Source organism: Charadrius vociferus, unplaced genomic scaffold, assembly GCF_000708025.1.
Source record: "Charadrius vociferus isolate BGI_N301 unplaced genomic scaffold, ASM70802v2 scaffold261, whole genome shotgun sequence".
NCBI lineage: Eukaryota > Metazoa > Chordata > Aves > Charadriiformes > Charadriidae > Charadrius > Charadrius vociferus.
In genome coordinates this window covers 2,940,253-2,962,677 of record NW_009646856.1, presented here as the reverse complement: position 1 = coordinate 2,962,677, position 22,425 = coordinate 2,940,253, and positions in this window count along the sequence as shown.

The window sequence follows — 22,425 nt, the reverse complement described above, 5'->3', positions numbered from 1 at the left end:
AGAGATTATTTTTCTGGAAGAAATATCTGATGTTGTGGCGAAATGTCTAGTTATAAAAGATTTGAGGTGAAGAACGACCAAGCGTTGCAGTGGTTAAGCACTCTCCCTGCACCCCCAGCAACAGTGATTATTTACATTGTAGACTCCTCTTCATGAGCAATTATAACTTTGGCAGGGATATTTTCCTCCTCGCTGAAACTTCAGACACAAGACCTGCTTCTGGAGGCTGTGCACTAACACAGCTGTGCGTAAGTGCTTGGGGGAAATTTGCTCAGAGATGCAACTGCGCCTAAAATTTACCCCAACTATTTCTACCCAGCAGCAATTCAACCAGACTTCTGTACTGAACTTTAATAAGAAATCTTGCAGATTACCTAGTCAGGCACAGGAGAAAAATCAGTTATTTAAACTTGCTTTCCATACAGATGCACAGAACTCCATTCACTAAGGTAAAAGGATACTGTATTGTAGAATTCAGGTTGCACAAATAGGCAAAAATCAGTATGCCTTCAAAACAACAAAATAATCCACCGATTTCTTCCTATTATATCAATACTCTTAGTACATCGACTGTTAGAACAATGGCAGGCCCAAACTCAAGACAATCTTTGTGAAAACACTGAGATAGTTGCATTTTTTCCTTTACACGCCCGATCTGACAGCAGTGGAAACAAAGCAAATTTTATCACAGCACAAAAACTATATTATGGTACATTCAGAGCTAAACTTTGTCCTCCCAAATCAAGAATGATCTTACAGTCAGGGCCAAATTATCCTCTTTAACCGCACTGTGCAAAAGATGTCCTAAATGATGAAGACCCTGCTCTGTCCTTGAATAAGTACAGAAGACAGAGACCTCGGTGGGAGGAGTGTGAGCTGCTGTTATGGTCAGAATTCAGTCCGAAGTGACCTCCTGCTTTTGCGTGTGGTCTACTACGGAGGCACATCAAGGTTGGAAAGGATACCATTTCACTGTAACTTAATTTTTTCTCGTCTCCTGATAGTTTACTAAACTATCAATGATGCAGTTTCTGTGGCTTAATTAATTCTTTCACACTGTCTCCTTCCATCTCAGTCATACTTGAATCTTTCTTCTTATTAACGTTTTACAGCATGTTTTTCAGCTGTGGGTAGAATCACAATGTTAATGAACGACAATTATCTTTCTTACTTATCTGAGAACTTTAATGAAGCTTCATTAAAATTAACATGACACGATATTACTGGAAGAGCTGTAGAAAAGCTTTTTTTTTTTCATTTATAACCTTTTAATTTTTTTCTGTTAACTAGAAATTTTAACTTACTGTAGTTTGCGGGGCTACAATTAGTGCGTTTACAGGGAACCCTTTCCTCAACAGCTTCACAGAACTAGGACCTACGGGGGAAAACACTGCCGTGTCCTTTAGAGGGATCTACTGTACCTTAGCACTTAGTTAATCCCCTTGTCAAACACACTCAAGAAAATGAAAGCTGCATGTCACATTGCCAGTGTAAGGAATCGGTTAAACGCTTTTCATTTGATTCTCTTTTTCAGAAAAGACAACCTGTACTGGGAGAATGCAGCCTGTACAGTTTTATCTGGAGTAACTGTAAATGTACACACGCTTTTATGTGTCGCATTGCCACCGACAGTCCAAAATTACAATCTGCTGTATTACAAAGACTTAGCATCGATGGGCATTGCCTCTGAGATGTTAATTAACTACAGGAGCTGTACCTTAAAACTTAGTTTCAAAGGCAGATTTTTAAAGTGATTTTAAAAATGGTCTTTGAACCAAGACAGAGTAATAAAAAGATATGAATGCATAGTTTGTGCAATTGCAGGTTAAACTTTATCAAACCTCACAAAAGCCAGCTTGTGTTTTAAATATGTTTCCAGCTTAATACTTTGAGAATAAGAACTAAGTTATTGTCATTTTGTTTTGACACACAAAATGATTTCTTCTGTTTCAATAGCGTTTATTTCCAGGGGAGAACTAAGCCTTTTTTAAAGTAAATCTAAATTGCAACAGCAAGCGTTGTACTGTCATTTTAATGACAGCAGTAGACTTTAAGTATGGAATGAATCAATTATCGCAAGCGCAGCCCCTGTGTAAATCACTGACGGCAAACCAACCTCAGGATTATAAAATGAATCTTTGACAAGTATTCAAGGTTTCAGCATATTCTCAATAATGAGGATTAAGTACCCACTATCCGTGAAAGAAAAGTTTTATTCACTTACGAAAGAATATGTGAGTAATCATTAAGAGAGGTCAGATTAACTGAGGTACTTTTTAAAAAAGGGCATTCAGTACAGCATCTGCTGGAAAATCAATGATAAATATGTCAATTTTTTTAGAAAAAGGGAAAGATTGAGAGTAAGGCAGTGTAATGGGATGACTTAATGCTCTGTTTTTAAAGAATGGAGAAGAATTATAATGACATCATAAACTATCATTATGAAACTTTTTGACATTTTCATGTCAAGAAAAAGACTCTTCTTGAATCAAGAACAAATAGTGATTTCTGCTATCCATGGGTGATTCAGTCAAGTTCAAATAAATCCTGATTCTACAGTGAGAGATGATGAAAAAACCTGCCTCTGGACTACTCTGGTATATATTACATTTCCTTGTATTTAATATTTTTTCACTAAGAAAGAAATTAAATTCAAAGTTCTACTGATAGTTGAGCCGTGAAAAAGGAAATGTTTTTAATTTGAGTATGTCAATAATGCATATACTTTCAGAGAGGCATTTATTGTAAATATTTCATATCACTTTGCTCTCTTTGCTAGTATCCAAACAATATTGCATTGTCTTTTTCTGTTTAATTTCCACAAAATAATGCAAAATTGAGAACCAGTGTTATCATAATTGTAGACCAACACCATTTCATTATGGAATAAAGCATTGTGTTCTGTCATCATTTGTATTTTAATTATTAATGCAAGCCTTTGCTTTAACTGTCAGAATTTTTTATTAATGTCTTATGAGATTTGCATACTGTTTGCCTTTATATAGGGAGAGAATGTACAGGAGACTATATATTTATTTCCAATATATCTGTATGGTTTTAACCTGGAAGGTTTACTTTTGAAAGCTTTAACAATTGATATCACACTGATCAAGACGTGTTATATATACTGGGATGAGGGAATAAAAAAAAAAAAAATCTACAGTAATACAGCACTTTACCATTAGATATTCTCCCAAAATAATGCAAAGCAACTTTGAAAAAAAAAAAAAATACTGTCGCTTGTAATAAAATAATGTGCCTGTTTACCTAAACTGCTGCATTTCCATTGCTTTGTTTTTCCCCAAATTGTATTTCTTTTATTTGTGTTCGTGCTTGTGTATGTTTCTTCTTGTTTATGGCACAATGGGCTTTCTCTGTGGCCCAATATGGATGATTCATAGTTCAATATTTTCATTCTGCGCTGAACAGTTAATTCATTACAAATTAATTCAATATTTCTAAATTTTATAAAACAGTGCATGGTTTGTTAAAATAATACATTCCGCAATAGGAATGAGCATGTTCATAATTCTAATAGGAAAAACATAACTGCATAATTTTGCAATAACTGAATTTTAGAATGAATCAAACATAAATAGGCACATTTGTAAACTGTTAAATTTAGATAAAATATATGTGTATTAGAAAGGAAAACTATGAAATAGTTACATCTCGGAAAAAAGACATGAGAATAAGCATTTGTCTTTGAACATTTCTGCAGATGAGAGGCTGTAATTATTTTGCTGTTTGTTTACCTGAGACAGTTAGGTTTTCATATGCAATTGATTTTGAGCTACTGAATTTAAACATTTTGCTGCTTCTCTCTGCCAAGTGTTACCATATTCCTTTTGTGCATTTCAGCAGTGCTTTTTCTAACTGCCCAGTTTTCAGTACGATTTTGAGGTAGGAGATTCAAGTCACCCCCCTGTCACAGAAGCCAGTAGTTTACAAAGAGGCTGTTTCTCAGTAAGCCCCTGCAATTAGTTTATAAATGATCTTAAAGAGTTACAGTACATGCTTAGAAACGAGCACAAAGTGCTCGGCTTCGAAGGCTTGCAAGCGTTTCGCAGAAAACAAAACTGTAGGGCTTCATGGAAAGGTAAGAGCATAAACATTTCTTTTCATTGTGCAGGCGGAGGGCGGGAGTTTTGCAGTAAAAGTCTGGCATCTGGTGGTCCAGAGAAGAAATGGCAGCCCGCTCCAAAAAGAAACAGCCTGAATCAGCTCATCAGCTTGTAATAAATTAATTCTTTCCAGCGCATGCATATGTGAGGACTCTTGCTTCTCAAGGACCCCCAGTATTCATTGCACGGGGTTCGTTTTTGTTTTCACCCCAGAAGGTCTGTATTTCTTCCCAAAGAGAGAAATAATTGCATGTATCCAAAATTGTGACAAGTTTTGTAATGTCAGATAATGCCTCGTGCAACCCTTGGCAGGAGACAAGGGATGAGACTCACTCCCATTTCCTACAAGTACTGCTTGGAAGACTGGAAAAGAATTAGGAGAATTTTAGGAGGGCAAGACCCAAATGTGCCATTCTGGGAAAGGGGAATTTTTTCTGTTCCCTTCCAAACCACAACAATATGTCACGTCACAACCAGATTAATGAACAACACATTCCCTCCAAACTTCCTCGAAGAGCACTAACTCCAGCACAGGTTGTGGAGGTCTGTGTGGGGAAGGAGCACAGAAGATGAAAGGACCTTCGGAAATACCAAGCCCGTTCCTTATCTTTGCACACAGTGACATCATATAATCCCTGTCAACAAGTGACAAAGCTCCACCTCTAAAGAATGGACATTTTTCACTTTTTTGACCAAAACACTCTTCCCAATCCAGATTTCTTTAAAGAGCTAAGAATTATCTACTAAGTTTCCATGCTATCTTTGGGTTAAATAGTACTCCACCTTTCCCTCCCTCATGTACCAAAAACTCATTTATACACAATTATGCAAAGCTCTTATAGTCTCCTCTCTCCAGACAGAGTCTCTATTCTCACAATCACCGTGCTAGCTCTTCTTTAAGTAAGTTTACTATTTAATCACCTTTCTTGAACAAGGATGGCCAAAATTACATAGTGATTCACATGAGATCTCTCCCGAGCTAACACTAATGGTGTGAATTCTCTATCTTTGTGGAAAATACCTCTCTTGATGTAGTCTTGCATTTTCCATGGCTACAACATGGACAAGTTTACAGCCCTACATGACCAAATGGTATCCATAGGTCACTTCTTCATCTCAGAATATTCTAGGAGAAGGTCCATTAAAAATCTTCCTCCATCCTCCTCTTCAATATTAACTGATGTCATCACTCTTCACCCATCTAGCAATTTCCCCTACTAATACCAGTTTTCCTTAATTTATTATCATTTGCCATCTGTAAGACCTCTGGACACTTTACTGAAGTTCAGACGTATTGTATCTTCAGTATTTCCTTTGTTTGAAATCAAAGGCAAATATCAGGCAGGCATATGCTACCCTTTGAAAAGATGTGTTTCCATTGCTTTACATTTGCCTCCATGTTTTTAGGAATTATTCTTTCCTTAAAAATTAGGTGTAAAGACTTACACAAAAGGAGTGAGACTAAAAGGTCCTCCAAATCTATTGCTGCCTTCTTAAATACAAGCAAATTAGCCAGTCTTTAAATGCCTGGTGCCACACAGAAAATAGATATATTCCAATACTTGATACCACGCTTTTTATTCCAGATGCCAAATCTTGCATTCAAGCCCTCTGACTTGAGCACATTCAGATCTCTGGGTTTGTACTTTTCAGCATATATATTTTAAGCATTTTCAAGGTGTAACTGAGCTTGACTTTTGACAATGCTTATATTGTCATTACACTTTTTGACGTGAAAGCCAGGGGTTATTTTGCTGATCTCTTCTCATATCTTAGACTTTGTATGATGTTTTGTCTAGTGCCTTTTTGAGGTTATTATTTATCCAGTTGGAAAGTTTCTTCCCCTGAGCTGCAAAAAAAGTTCTAGGTAATACTAGAAACCTTGACATTATGACATGCCAGATTTCTTCCACATCTAAGTCCCTCAGCTTCCCTGAAGACTTGCTTTTTTTTTTTTTTTTTTTTTCTAAATAAATGAAATGGAAGGACACGTAAGCGTGGCTTAACTGAAGGTATTTATTAAACACGCTCTTCTAATTACCATCCTGTTTATAAAAAGAGTAATTTAAAAGAAAGCAAAACAATACAAGTAGTTACTTATTTCCATGTTGCTTGCCTTCTGTACTTTGTACATTGTCCATCAGCTTCTCAGGGAAGGATCATAATCATTGATGTATGTCAAGTGCATAGAACCACTTTGAGTACAATAAAAATGAGTATCATTGAAGTGCTGCTCTTTCACCGAGCATAAAGAATAGGCGGACCTATGCAGCACTTCAAGGGTCTTACACTTTTCTTCCATGCTTATACAATAAAGAAGAAAAAAAAGGTGTAGCTTATTGTTGTTTATAAAAGATAATTTCCTGAGGGGGCTTCAAATGATCACAGGCAGTCTGTAGAGGAACAGGCAAATGGTTACATCCCTTTCAGTAAAGGGGCAGTTTGGGCTTTTTCATTGCACAGCAACATGGGACAGAATTGAGCCGACAAGACTGGCTGACACACCAAGAACAAAGGAAACTCTGCAGGCAGCAATGTCGGCTGCCCGGTAGCTCTTAGAGTGACATTTTTGATGACACAAGCCAGGCAGAGTCATCTTTATTAAGCAGTGCTAATGATGATGATTCCCCACCAGGACTTTCCATAAACTTGAAGAGTGATTCTCTGTTATTCTCCTTTTCATAGAAACGAGTGTGACCTCCTCAACATCACTCTGGACTAATGGCAGAACTGGGATTAGGTTTCAGTGGTCCTGCTTCCTATGTACCGATTTCAAGACAACCCCTGCCACTCTTGCTACTGGAACATTCTCATTTTCCATGTCCAGCCCTCCTCCTTTCCTTTTTTCCCTCCCAGCCATCTTCTGCCTTGGTTGCCAGATGGTCCTGTTCCCAAAATTATAAGGTCCTCTCCTTCTTGTCCCTCTCACTCCTTCCCCTTCCCCTTCCTCAAATGTGTTTTCATACCCAACACACCACGGAGAACACATTGATTCTCATGAACAAGAAATTTTAGTGCTGTTCCAGCTCCTTTGCAGCCCCATAGTACTTCACCTACAAACACATGAAGGGCTAAGGAACAACAGAGGCTAAAGAGAAAAGCTGGAGGATGTATTTTAGTGGGGGAAAGGGTACCTTATTCACAAAAGTTGTTGACTGTTGTAGCTCTGTCAACACAGGGCTAGTCTACTCTCACAAGCACAGGAATGACCACTGTTCCGTGCACAGAACACCAGTAGAGACATGGCTATCTGGGGAATCAACACTTTATTACGTACTTGACTATACCCTTTTCCCATCAGGCTTTAAAGTCTCATTGAGAAACCAAGGAGGTCCTATTACAGATAAGCACCCCACTGTGGCCAACAATACATAAGTAGAGAAGAGAACAAGGGTCTCTGCAATACAGTTACCTTTCCCTTCTACCTCAAAGCATTTCCTGCAGTAGAAAGAGGGGAAAAAATATCTTTAATATGATTCTAATATATAATAATACTTCTGTTGCTTACCAAGACAACCTAAGAAATTTTGGGGCCAATTTCCAACACTTCCTTTTGCAGATGGTTTCTGATGCTGATTTGTGCTTGCTGTAGAGACCAGCATGAATTCTGAAGGTATTGTGCAAGCCACAAAGGCTGGGATCAAGTCTCATCTCTCACTGCATTTGCAGAGCATGCCTGCCATTGTCAGTCTTGTCAACTCTCATGGTCTCTTCGCTTTTTACCCTGCGCTTACCCCATCTCTTCTTTCATTAAAAAACACAAAAGTTTCTGTCCTTGTGGATTTGCAAAGAGAAAACATAATCCCCAAGGGCTTAGAAACCAGGCAGCAAATTAAAAATGCCAACACTGATTATTCTTTGAGATTCTACTATTTTAAAGGCAATCTCCTGACTTTCAGGGCCTGATTCGTGGCTTCTGAACTGTAAAGTTCAGCCATCCTTGTGCTTGGCAAGCACCTGGAAGTGAAGCGTGTGCAACCAAGCTCTATATATAATTCTGTAAAATGAGAGCTGTTTATCTCAGTAGATGAAATATTCATTATTGAAAATAAGCATTTCAACATTCAGAGGATGAATCATGGTGTCTGAGAATAACAACGATCTGGGAAATAGCAAAAACCTCCATGTCTCTATGGTGTCCTAAGCGAATACAGCTGAGAGGGTCTGACCTTGCACAAGGGAGGTGGGATGAGAGTCCCTGCTGACACGTAGGTACCTGTCCTTACTTCTGAACCTTTGAACATTTCATTTCAACCCGGCTGCTCTTGCTGGTGGAGAAAGACACGAAGAAATTAATGTCCAGTTTGCCTGGGAGAGAGGAGGACAAGGATGAAAGGATGAAACTGGAAAACACCAATCCTTGCAGCTTTTCCTGAATCTTGTAGTATTTGGCAGACAATACAAGGTTTGTATTAAAAAACTGCTGTTTGCCACCTCTGTTTTGAAAAAACACCTGCTTTTTGACCAAGTTTTAAGTCTGAGATGTCACACCACTTTAATGGAGCAGCTAAATCTCCTCAGATTCTTCGTTTGCTTTCTTTGTTTCGCTTTTGTTGCACACAGAAACGTTGCAGTTTGCAAACAGCATCCTCAAAGAGTGATGGAGCCAAGTGCCTCCCATCCAGGCCTATACAAACGAAACTGGGCACTTCTGGGAATGGCTATACCAGGCCAGAAGAGAGACAGTCACTAAAGCTGAGTATTTGTCTGTCCTGTAACAAATCCTGAAATGATGGAGGAACAAAAAGTAGAAATTGGATACGGGGAAAAAAATAAAGATTGTGACAAGAGTGCAGTGGGAGTTTTCCAGTTTCATTTAGTTTTGCATTTTTTTTCAGGATAAAAGGTAAAGTAAGGGCAACTGGGACAAACCATGAAGGAAAAGCAGATGTTCCGAGGGAAGGCTTGGGTAAAGAATAGTCTGTACTAGCTGTTTGCCTCTGGCAGTGGCGTTGGGTCTCTTCGAGCTGGCATGGTAAAAGGAGTCTGTTCTCTTTAAAATGCCAGCCTCAGAGGCAAAGCCAAGCTGAGCTTTTTTGCCAGCTTCAGCAATAACATGTTGACATGCAATCTCCGCACTGATATGATTAATCGTTAAGTCAAATAAGAGGCTGTGTGACAGAAAAGCCATTTAACTGATTTGCCAAACTGAATAAAGTATCGTCTGATCTTGTTTATAATCAGACTGGGAAAGGGTTTACTAGTACACCCAAAGGCCTCCAAGAAGAGAAAAAAATAGTTTCATAGCAAAGGTCTTTCAGTGCTGCCTCAGAAAACTGTTTCTGTCTCTGCTTCTGCCACAGCATCTCTGACAGTACTCAGCAAGGTCCGTAAAGCCAGCTTCTTACCCGTGGATGCTACATGGGAGCAGAATCAGTGACTGATCACAGCTGCAGCTGAAATCCATGGGGATGAGCTTCAGAGCTGTGATGTGTTACTTAATACCGTGTACACCGAACAAATCAGGGCCTTAGCATCAGAAACTTCTAAATTAAATCCCTCTGTGCCTCATTTCCCTTTCCACTAAACGGGGATATAACAACCTCACTACACAGCGAACATGTGAAGATAAACTAATCCAGGTTTGTAAAGTCAAATTGAAGTTGTGTATACTCACAGCATGGGGCCATACTCTGAAAACTGAGGATAAAATGAATGTTAAACAGCTGCCTTTTAAGCGAGCATCATGCAGCCCGTGCAGTGAAGGAGACAAAAGTCTTGTAGAAAATACAGTTCACGATGGTGTGATTTGAGTTGTTACTGAATGTGAGTGAGACAAGGGAACTACCTTACCCAAACTCTGAGTACTGCAACATGGACCCCTATAAAAGTTCCTTTGATGGGTATATTTGGGGCACAGTGTCTGTGCATCCTGAAGACGAATAGGCAAAAAAATAAATAAAGGGTTTACACCTTATTTCAATAAACAATAGCACACAACACAAAAAATCACAAACTTTGGTCTCCACGCTGACCTTTGACACCATGCCCTGTGGGGTCCAGCAACACAGACACTTCCTAAATCAAGCTGGTTGTCACAAACCCTTAGACAACCCAAGGAGTGGGTCTGCCTGTATAATTTAGCATCTTTACGACATTAGCAGCTTTTCTGTGGAAAACCTGGAATTCAGGACTTGTCAGATAAGCGAAGGAGACGATTGAAAAAATAAAATAGCAAAAGGAAGTAATCATAAAAGCTAATAAAAAGGAATTCTGGTTGGTGTTGAATCAACAACAATGTGGTGGGATCTCCTCTGCGCCACCTCTTTCAGAAAATTTAAAGTTCTCTTGGACCATGTGTCTCCAATCCACATACTAATGAAGGGCAGTCTGACATAAGTTATTAGATGTGATTAGATCATATCCTGAAATGATATAGCACCAGTAAATGTTTTCTAGTGTTGCATTAAAAGCTGAATGTTTTTGGTAATGAGTCCATCCTTTTTAATTCTGCCACTTAAAAAATGCTTTTAAACATTTAATCAAACCTGTATACAATATTAACAAGTGCTGAGGCAGAAAGGGAGCCTATTGATCACAGGTGATATATCCAGAAGCAATATACTGTTTACAGTGAGTTGTCTCTCAACTGAATAACGATTTAGTCATTTACAGGGAAAATCCTTGCAAATAAAAGCCTAATACTGTGATACTCGGTCTTTCTGATGGAATCCCATTGCCGAGATTGAGTTTTGTAAAGCACTTCACACGAATTTTATTGAAACTACTGTACAGTGCTTTATGTGAAGGATATGGAAGCACATAAAGTATTGTGCCGTAAATTTTGTAATGAAGGGCCACAAATGGCTTGTTAAAGATCCCTGTGTGGATGTCAAGTTTAACAGCAAGTATTGCTAGACTAATGTATTTTTTTAGTAGTTTTTGGTCAAACAAAATATTGTCAAGAACAAGTGTCCTCAGATAAATGGCTTCATTTGTTAACCTAAGAATAGTATCTTGGCTGAACATGTGATTTGGCTTCTCTCAGTAGGTTTATCACCTAGCTGTAAGTTGACCGGGTCAAAAACCTGTATTTCCACAAAGCCCCAGTCTAAAAATTGTGAACTTGAGCTAAGCAAATCATTTGCAATGAATAATTTACCCATGATGGTTAAACCCCTTTTCTGCAATGCTTTGAGCAGATGATGAGTTCTTGCCTTTATTCACTACACAGCTTACTCTGTGGATTAATTGGAAAACTTGCAGATTAGGAAGACTTGGTGTTTGTTCATTGAAGACTTTAGGTCAGTTAAGATCACTCAGAGAAGCTTCATGGTTTTGCTGCCAAGCGTTGATTCCCAATGAAATGTTCATTTAGAAAATAATTGTTAGATTCACAACTACAAATGCAGCTTTGGAGTGTACTTTCATCAAATCAGTCAATAAACTTCCTTATTTATAAAATTCTTAAAAGCAAACACTGAAGAAAGCATCTGATTGATGCAATTTATCATTAAAGTATCTAAATCTGTACAAAATTAAGACACATGGTAAATTCCAGACAAAAAAAAATAATTACTAGAATTCAAGTGAAAAGTTTTGCAAGGTATTCTGCAACTACATTAAGTACCTCCTGTACATTGCTATTAATTTCAACAATACTGGAAGTTACTAAAAGCTTGCACTGCTAAGAGCTATGTGAAAAAAACCAAGTCCAACAACATTCAAGATGCTGTAAGGTGCATTTCTTAACAAACTGTTGAATTTAGTGTTCATGACTGATGTTTGAATAATTTCCCAAACAATCATAGCCTCCTTCAACAAAAGAGTTACATCAGAAACAGTATCAATGCAATTCTTTGTCTGCTCAGGAGAAGTGTCAGGAGCCACCAGGCCTCAAGACCCTATTTTTTTCTGCTGTGGCTGCCAGCTCACGATGATAGGTTTTGTCTCTGCCTTTGATTAACTGAATCACAGCTATTGACTCAATTCACAGAGGCCATCAAAAAGCCTCACTATAGAACACACCAACCAGTGCTGATCTTTCTACATACAAGACAGTGACATTATCCACAAAAATAAGTTCAGGGGCTCTAATAGTAATCCTTAACACCCGTCTTTTGATCTAGCTTGTTTCTTAGGCCAGCTGGACCAAATAAACCTAAAAACCGGTAATTTTAAAAACATTTAGGATGCTTGCTTGCATTGAAGACACAATTTGTGGAAGAAAAGCAGCAGGTTTTATCTTCGTAAGCGCTTACAAAGGAGTCTCTCGGTGTAGTACTGCTCATTTATGTGTGCGCACACACAGGCAAAAGGACCTACACTGTACTTGCAACTGTTAAGCTGTCAAAAACATTTGTAGAGAGATCATGTACTCCTCCTCCGCTCCAGTTTGACACTGAAAACAGCTCAGAGCTGATGGGGTTCTTCATCAGTCACCCCATCATGGTTGCTGCGTGGGAGAAGGGTTTAAGAGAGCTGATCTGCCCCGTCACTCTGGGGCAATGGATAAACATGCTGGGATTTTTTAAAGCTTTCCTTTGGTCCACCTGGCATCAATCAACAGAAGGGACAAACCCACTGACAGAACAGATAACTGCCAGCGGATGAGTGGTGTAGGTTGTTTCGTTGCTGGACTTTCATACTGTGGCAGAAAAAAAGGACGTGCATGAAACCAAAGCCTTACAGCAGTGAGAGAATCAAAGACCTTGGAAATTCATGCCTGGAAACTGTTGTGAAGCGGACATAAACAGGAACAGAGAGATAAAGTAAATATGAGATCATTCTTTGATAGGAAAACAACAGTGTTTGGGCAGCATTAACAAAATACTCCAGCACACAACGTAAGCGCAAAATTTCTGCTACTGTTATCAGGAGGCAAAGTCAGAGATTACAGGAAGACCACAAGCAAGATCGCTGTAATTGTCCTTGGGGATCTCCAGAGCATCTCTGAAGGCTCTGCACCTTTGAGGTCATATCTCTGTCTGAACGTAGAGGTGCCTTATTTTGTCTTTTACATCAGTGAATATGATTAAACTCCTGCTGTTGTGCTAAATTTCAAAGATTGTAAAAAGTCAGGGGAATTAAAAAGGTCACTGCAGTATTTCATTTCAATAGCAAATCTGTGGAATAATGTTGTACAAGTACATAGGAAACTGCTTTGAAAAAAGAACTTGTCGGTGACTTAGTTCTAGTGAAAAATAGCAGGCATTTGGAAAATGGAGTTCTGCTTCCTAAACCTGTAATTAGAAATGGACAGACAATCAGAAACAGACAGGATAGATGCCTAAATAGACATCTTTAAAACATAAAAGTACAGCAAAGATGCCCAACTCCCACATATTTGTGTAATGTATACATTTTTATCCATACATTTACAAATGGCAAATTCTACTTCCATTCAACATATGTTGACGATAAACCCTTTGTCTAGAAAGTTGTATTCCACCTGCAGATCCGGAAGACGAGACTTCTATATAAAACTGCAGAGAGCAGGTAAAGGTTTCAAACCCATTTGTAAAAAAAAACCCAGAGCATTTCTGAGCTCTTCTACTTCTTTTTTTTTTTTGGAATAATCTCATATTTACTTTCTCTCTTTCAGTTTATTCAGGCATATTTCTCCTTATGAAACCATTGATCAAGATAATTTCTGCCAGTTTACAATCTGGCTAATGCCAGCAGACATGTAGCTATGCAAATAATGTAACATTCCTTCAGGAACCGAAAAAATATGATTCCAACATACATGAAATCTGTGAACATGAAATCTGTGGACTTGTCTGAGGTCTGCAGGAGAGAAGCCCTAACTGAATGCAGTACCCAAACAGGAAGCCATATCAAAGATTTCAGTCATATTTAAGGTTCAAGTAAACTTAGCAGCTTGAAGATAAGATCCTGTCTAAACTGGAAGAAAAGAGGGCAAGTCTCTTGAGTAAGTTTAAACCCGTACTTTTTACATGTTCTACATGAATGAAGACTCTATTAAACCTGATTAAGTTGCAAAGTTTGGCACTGCCAGAATTAAACTCTCCCTCAGCAACCCTAAGATACAACTGCAGGAAAAGTCTTGCTTGGCTTTTTATTCAGTCTTGTTCAGAATGGCTACATCACCAGGGGATTCTGCTCTTACCTTTTAAAAATCAACACTGTGTGTTAAAAGGGTTGGTTTGGTTTTCTTTTGAAAGGCTTACAGTTCAGCTCACCTGGATGACGGAAGCATACCCCTTACATAAAGGCCATCTTCTTGACAGATTTCAATCATTGATGCCAAATTATGAGAATGTTAAATTCTTCTGAAGAGCTCTCCAGAATTTTAGCAAGGGCAAAGCATTTTTCTCTAGCGTGACGGCCTGCTAAAATTTACCAAGTGCGTAAAAAGTGAAAATAGAATGATTATAATAAAAATTATAGACAATCTCAAGAACAAAAGGTACCTATGTGGAAGAAATACCCCCCCAAAAAATTATTAACTATTTTTGAAAGTCAGTATTTTTCTGGAGTCTAAATTAACAAATTTTTTTTATTTTTTTTTTTTAACAGGACAGAAAAATATTTCAGGCTCTTCCAGCAGGCTGCAGAACAGAGAAATGGAAGAAGAATGCTTAGCAGGCTGTTTTGTTGAATAGGCATCAAGCATAGAAAAAATGCAACCTTGTTATCATTTCTACCCATCGCCTATACACTTTGATGACAATGGACACAGAACTGATGTTATCAGACCTTGAGGAATAAATTAATGCTATGGAATACACAATGGTACAACACAAAAGGGAAAGTAAATTAATCTTCTAACATCACGAGAGACGAAGCAGAATCCTTAAAATAAGAAGAAATCTAAGCCCTTGCTCTTTTTTTTTCCCAAACCAAACCTAAATGTTTTTTCAGCTTACAACATTTTCACCTGTCCCAGCACAGATACCCAAGTGCCACTTTCTGTGGCAGCACTGCCTAACAGGTTTAGATAACTGGATTTTTGCGGCACTTTTCAATGTTTGGGAGAAGGTGTCCTTGAGAGCACTGGTGTGTTTTGGCCAGGCAGTACACACAGGCGCAGACGGACGGGTGTAATTTTGCTCTGCCCGTGCTCCCCGGTGGCTGGACACCAGCCAGCTCTCCTGTGCGGATTATCCAAAACCCTCAAAGTGCATCACGGAGGTGCACACGCTCCATTTCAACAAACCCAAAGCCCAGCAAGGTGCAGGGTCCCTTTTCTGAGCCAAGCCAGACCACCCGAGCTCCCTGCCCGTGAGCTGGGTCCCTGCAGCAAGCAGGTGGTGGCACTGGGTCTCCCGGCGCGGATCCCCGTGCTGCTTCTGCAAACCGTGCTGCACCCACGCACCCTTCCACAGGACCAGCACAAGTGCCGATCTACTTCCCCAGTAGTGCTGGTAGTGTCAAGACACAGCACTTCTTATCTTCATGGTGCTTCTGCCGTCACTCACTTACGCAGTGATCTCATGGCAATTCAAAATGCAACGGGAGAGCCTGTCGTGGCAAGGGCAGGTGGCTTTAGTCTGTCCCTTGCTGAATTCTGTCACACGCAGCTGTACCTGGAAGAAGCCCTTAATTTCACTAAGCCAACTAATGGATTGGATCAGCGAGCTTTCCCGCCTCAACATTCATCCCCATCTTAGAGTAACTCTCCTGAACAACAATGACACTAGTGGACTGAATTTTGAGATACTCTATCGTTAGGTTGCTTTCCAATCAAGACCTGGCCGTTTACTTATAATTTTCTTACATAATTTTCACACCATAATGAGGCTCTGCCTCTCACACTTAGGTAACCAATATTCCTTGAAAAGTTCATGGAAGGGGCTTCACTGAGTCTTCTGAAACACTAAATAAACCTAGTAAGATCCAACATCAAACCCTTATAATTATGATAAAAAGCATGCTAAGTTCAGGTTTGTGAAAGCTATTGAGAAAATCAAGGGAAAAATCAATGCTAAAATCTTGCTTTTATGCATTTTACTGGTAATTGGGTCATTAGAAGTAGTAGCAGAATTAAGAATTGCACATGATTTTTCTGCCCAGACAGCAATACCCAAGACTTGAAATAACATCTTCACCTTGAACTTAGTGAAGACTGTTGAAATGCTGAAGTATTTTGTTGGGGGACTGGAAAGCTAAAAATTGAGGTCAGAGGGTAAATTTTCAAAGGATCAAGAAAACTCTATATTAAAATTATGCTTGTTACATAAATCTTTGCATTTCTGAATTTGCACTAACTTTCTGCAAATATCTTCAAATTGAGCCTACAACATATAAATTTTTGAGAACATTTCTAGCATCAACTCCAAAGAGAATTTGTAGAAAGCCTAGGAAAGGAAATAAACACAGGCAAAGCAAACTATATCAAATATTCAAGCAGGATTGTTTGGCAATTTTCCATTTCCAAAAATAATCAGCTAATGAGGACTTTAGTAACTCAGATTTTACTGTCAATATTGCAAGGTACCTTGAGAAAAGATAATGCTCTCAATTTATTGAATATATACTGCAGATGACATGGAAGGAATAATTTCTGGAAGATGCCTGTTTTGCCTGAAATTTTTTCTTGAGTCATTTTTTTCCAAATGTTCATAGAAAAGGTCATTTATACCATTGCTACTAAATATATTTAAGTAATATGAGAATAATTAAGACTTTTCTGTTGCTGTGATTAGTGTGTAATTAGTGATTAGTGTGTAATTCCTCACTGAACAATTGTACCGTCGACTTTGACAAGTATCCTTAATAAGGAAATTCACCATTGGCCAGAAAGGCCACGTAAAGTCTACACTTCTCTCTCTACAGCAGCTGCAAAGCCTCGAGTAGGCTACACAATGTGAATTTTAACAGCAGTAAACTGAGACCTAGAGCACATTAATTTTCCAATAATCTCTGCTTCCCAATGGCCCACTAATCTGAGGAGCAGATAAGCATCTTGCCCAAGGCCAAGAAGCAAACCAGTGGCAGAAATGGTGAAAGCACCTGGAGAATTTTGTTTCACAGACCTGTGTTTTAACACCCAGGCCACCTTCCACCTTGTTATTTCAACAGTGGTGAAGAGCTGCTCAGATCTAATTTGAGATAGGGTAAGACTGTAAGAGCGTGACCGTGTTAAGAACCTCTGTTTTCTTTGTTGTGCTGCAATTTCAGGGGCGTGCCACTCCTCCAGTGGTTTATGTTTTAGAAAGGTAACTGATATAAAATTAAACCTTTTAAATTGGTTAAAATGTTGCTGTTTCCTGGGTGTTAGCAGAGAACATCTTCTTGTTTAAAAAATTACATAGGTTTCAGCACAGTTGCATGAAAATGGAAAAATCTTGCTCCCACACTGATTGACTCTGCATCTTGTTAATCATTGCAATGTGTATCATTAATTCAGTACTCAGCTGTAACAATGTGATATGTTTTCCCTATGACAGCTTAAAATACTATGTATGCGAGCACTTAGTGAGATAAAGCGTATTCAGTTTATAATATTTTATCATGATAAAGAAAGCTCTAAAACAACATTATTTGACACATAAGATGTGGCAAAAAGTTGAGACACAACAGCCATCATTATAAATGTTTATAGACATACCTAAAGTCTTATCTAAAGTTCATCCTGTTAAAGGACATGTTTTATGTTGTACAATTCCTCTTAGAATATCAATCTAATAAGCACCAAATGAGGCTGAAGACAATGCTGTTATAAAAAATGGAGAAAAATGATTAAAATGTGATAATTATACTGACATCTTATATGCTCAATCTAATCAACCAAGCTTCCAATTTGTCATAATGTACACTCACTCATACATTATTGCTTAATTATAGCAACACTTCTATTTCAAAAGGCTGTCAATCATGCAAATGCCCATCATTTTTCTCTATTTGCATTTAAGAGATATATTTTTAGTTCACATCCAAAGCCTACTGTGAACCTGAATTAACCCTAGCTCTTTCTTTTGTTTGCAGGGCTCATCCCTGTTTATTCCACGTTTGCTGTCTGTGGCAGTTTATGCCGCGTGATTTGCTGCGTTACAGTTCACCTGGTGCTGAAGAGATTTTTGAACCTCATCTCTGTTCCTGAACTGTGGTCTTGGTGATGTATGCGTTCTTGGGAACTGCAGACCTGAGCTTGAACTATTCAGGTCTGATGTGAATAAAATTATCAGACAATCTTTTCCCCTGTTCTGGGTTTTTCCTTAGTCCTGCCAGAATGGGAAGAGAGCAAAGAACCTTGCCCTGCTTACATAGGTAGCCCTGCCAAAATCAGAATCAGTAGAATTGGTTGTGGGCTATAAGATCTGAAAAAGCATGAATAGACATCCTTAATAAACACACCTCAAAATACACAGTCTGATACACATGACACTCCGTTTCTTTTGGTTTAATTGTTTTAATTATATATCTTCAAGAACTTCTCTCTTCTGTCCCCCATCTTCTCCGACTTTCTGTTCTAGAGCACGGAATGGAAGAGAAATCTGGCACTTAATGAGAGCACAGAGCAACACAGCAAGAGAAATGCTTAACAGGATGTGTCACCAGGGGTAACAAAGAGAAAACTTAAAGAAGTTGGCAGAATCGTTAAAACACATTGGGAGCGCTAAGGGAGCAAGGGAAGCTGTGCAGTGCCCTCAGCAGGCAATCTTTTGGCAGTAAACAAGAGGAAGTGCTCTGACGTGATATTGCTTCAAGATGGGGAGTTAAACCCACTACCCTACATTTTGCCATGCTCCTGAACCGTATCTCAAACAGCACATGCACTGAGAGTATGAGGGACTAAGCACATAAGCTCTGCCATTCTACAGCGATGATTGTCTGAACACATACATCTTGCGGCAGCCTCTGCAGGACTTTTTAACCAGACCTTCAGAGTGAAGTTCATGCAGGAAGAATGCAACTACTTACAGTAGTCAGTACTGAAACATTGACAACATATAATTTCTGGTAGAATTTATTTTTGTTTCAATTCAAACGATGCTTCCTCCACACACCCCCTTTCTTTCAAATTAAACAGTAGCATCTCAGCCTAAACTTCAGTCCGAACACTACAGATCTTGTGTGAGGCTGCAGGTGCCTTGTGCGCTAGTTGGAGAAGAAGAGCGTGGTTTATCAAGTGAGTTGACTACATAGAGCTGAGAAATGACACCCCAGCAGAAACCATGCCCCTGTTCTATGCAGCCCCCTCTCCGGCATCACGTACCATAGCCGTGCTTTGCTTGCTGCTTTCCTTGTCAGTTTTCAGGAATTGAGAGCTTTCCCAGAGCCAACTGCCACCAGGTAATAACTGGAAACTCACCACCTCTGGCCAACTAATATTTGCCCCACTCCACAATGAGACTGGACTAAGCAGTTGTCTCTGCACCTTTTATGTGTTTATACGTGTGCGTGTTTGTAATTGATAATTGCTGCATACTATATTATTCAGCTTAACATTCTTTTGCCCTTACACATTCTATGACACTATTTTATCTTTGAAAAACTAATAGCTTCTTACACATGTGTTTTATATGCAGTACATAAACATTCTATTTGAGCTTTAGATAGTAAACAAACAACAAAAAAAAGTAATTTAAAATACCAGTTCAGGGCAGCAAAGGAATTAAAAAGAAAAGACAAAACCATGACATTTCACTATGAAAAATGTCCAGTTATTCTTTGAATGTTGGCTCAGGAAAATCTCAATACATTTCTGGTAAATGAGGCATGAAGCATATTCTTAAAAATATGGTGTCCAGGAGATAGTACTACCCGATATTTTATCCTAATGGCAATATATAGTACTTAAAAAAGCTTGAACTTTAAATCAAACACTTTGGGGAGGATGTGGCCAATCTATTAGTTTTTCAAATATAACTTAGTATCAACATGAAGATGAGATAGTAAACCATTTCTGGGAACTTACATGGTTAAAATCTGTTATAACATTGGAGTATGTTTCTTTTTCTCTAATTAGTATGCAGCCAATGCAAATGATCTTCCTGTATCACCTGTACTTCTCCAAAACTTCATATTCCTTGACTGGAGTCATTATGTCTTGTTGGGTCAAGATAAGCCCTGGTGTACATACTCATAAAGGATGCACTGCCTTTGATTCAGTACAATTATTTGGGTGGCAAAACTATAATATCTGTCATGTTTACAGAAATCATAGCCAAAAAATCAAAAAGGGAACACCACAGCATCCTTTTAAAGACAGAATATTTTATTATTTCTAAATAAGCAGCATGGCAGAAGCCCATTTTGTTCACAATTATAATTTATTCTGAAGAAATTTATCTTCCCTATTTGGCATTCCTTGTCCCTCCTGGGACAAGTTGTTGCTTAAGTTTTCATCCGTCTCAAGCAAAGCTAAATACGAGATGCTTTTTTATAGAGAACAATGTCAAAATATATGCCTCTCAAGTACATAACTATTTAGAGGACAGTAGTGCTAACACTTACCATTCTTGAAATCCTTCCACTGGAAGAAAAAGGGTGCAAGTCCTTTCATCTCTTGTGAAACAGCTTCAACTTTTGCAAATTACTATTACAAATTTACCATTTACGACAGTAGAAAGTTCTCATGACAGACAGTCTCTCTTACTTTTGCGAAGACCAAACTGTATCCATTTGAAAAGGAAACTACCAGTTATTTTATTCTGATTTTTACTAGATTTCTGTGCAGGTTGTGAGACAGAAACAGTGACAAGTCTTTCCTAAACTGGTAATGCAGTGTGCAGACGAAGGATACAGTTTTTGTGTAGGTGAAATGCAGTTTCTACAAAGATTGCCTCTGGAAAAGTCTTCTGTCATTTTTCTGGTCAATGTCCTTTACTTCCACTTGACAGAGCAAGCAATTTTAGGAAGGACTCCAAATCTGGCAATTTTGCACTTGATTTCATGCTGACAGCTACCGTGTACCAACTGTTGAGGCTACTTGGGTGTCAAGCATTTCTCCTGATTCTTCTGGTTATTCTATACAATCAGAGAAAGGTCACTTCTGTTTGGCTTTAGCACATGTTAAAACACAACCAAACAATAATTCTTTCAGAAAAGGGACCCTAGCCTAAAACTGACAAATAGGCTGAATTAATTAGTTTTTAATTAATAATTCTGTTTGAAAATACCTTGTTAAAGTGTTTGGCAGGTCTACCATCCTGTCTCACATGTAGTTTCTCTTTTGCTCAACCTTTGCAGTCTTTCCTGAGAATTTTTTGTTCAAAATACAGGTATACAAAGGTGTGTAATGCGGAAGTCCACTACGCTACAACCTCTCTAAACAAGGACATGCACCCAGTTACTACTGGTAGCAGGATGCCAACACACTTTTTGTCTCCCTGTCATAGGCATGTGCTATCACCCTACTTAACAACCCGAAAAAAGGAAATGCTTATTGCCAAATTCTTCCAAACCTTGCTTATCAAATGAAGGAAAGCTTTCAAGTGAATTTAAGGGCTTCTTACCTGTAGACCAGCCACTATGCAGAAAAGTCATTTGTTCCAAGTGACACAGCTTCAGTGCCCTGCAACAGCAGCCAGAAGCCATTTCTGGTCTCTCCCCATGGTCATCACTCCGGATTGACAGCAAACGGCTCTGACATGCATCTCAGAGCTTTATCATGATGCCTAAATACCTGAGGCCTCTCTCCGCGCTACATTTCTGTCCTAACAACATGTTACATCAGTAACTTCAGAAAACCCACCTCCTAAGTTTGAAACAGCTGAAGCTCTTTGATAATAAGGACAAAAATCTCATGAGGTTTCCATACTTTTCTTTGGTTGTTCATTAGACCATCTCAACACTTGTATGGTAATTTCATAAAGCAGCTGCTGGGTTCCTTCTCCAGTCCTTTTTCTGAGCAGAGTTGAAGCAAGAGCTTTTCCAACCTTCCCCTTTCACAGAATTACAGAATGGTAGGGGTTGGAAGGACTTCTAAAGATCATCTAGTCCAACCCCCCTGCTAAAGCACGTTCACCTAGAGCAGGTGACATTCACAAAACAGATGCCCCCCTTGCTGTAAAAAAAAAAAAGTCTACTGAGATCACTGAAGAGTCTCCCTGACATCCTAGGCAGCGCTAAATCCTACATTTTCCTATAGTCTTTGGGAAATAAGCTATCACATTTTACTCCAAAACTAGTGGAACAGTGCTAGGGCCAAATTGTGCTATGAAAATGCCAATATAATCTATTTCATAGGGCTACGACAAATTACTGAAATAAGATATGTTAGTAATATTTGACAGAGAAACTTGCCCAGGACCTAACTCAAGGGAGCATCATTTGCCCATGACGCTCATTAGAACTACTTTAGCTCACAAAAAATAATCAGGAGTATATTTACCTTATGTCTCCTTTGAATACATGGCTTCCAGCTTAATCTCTGAAGTAGCATAATATA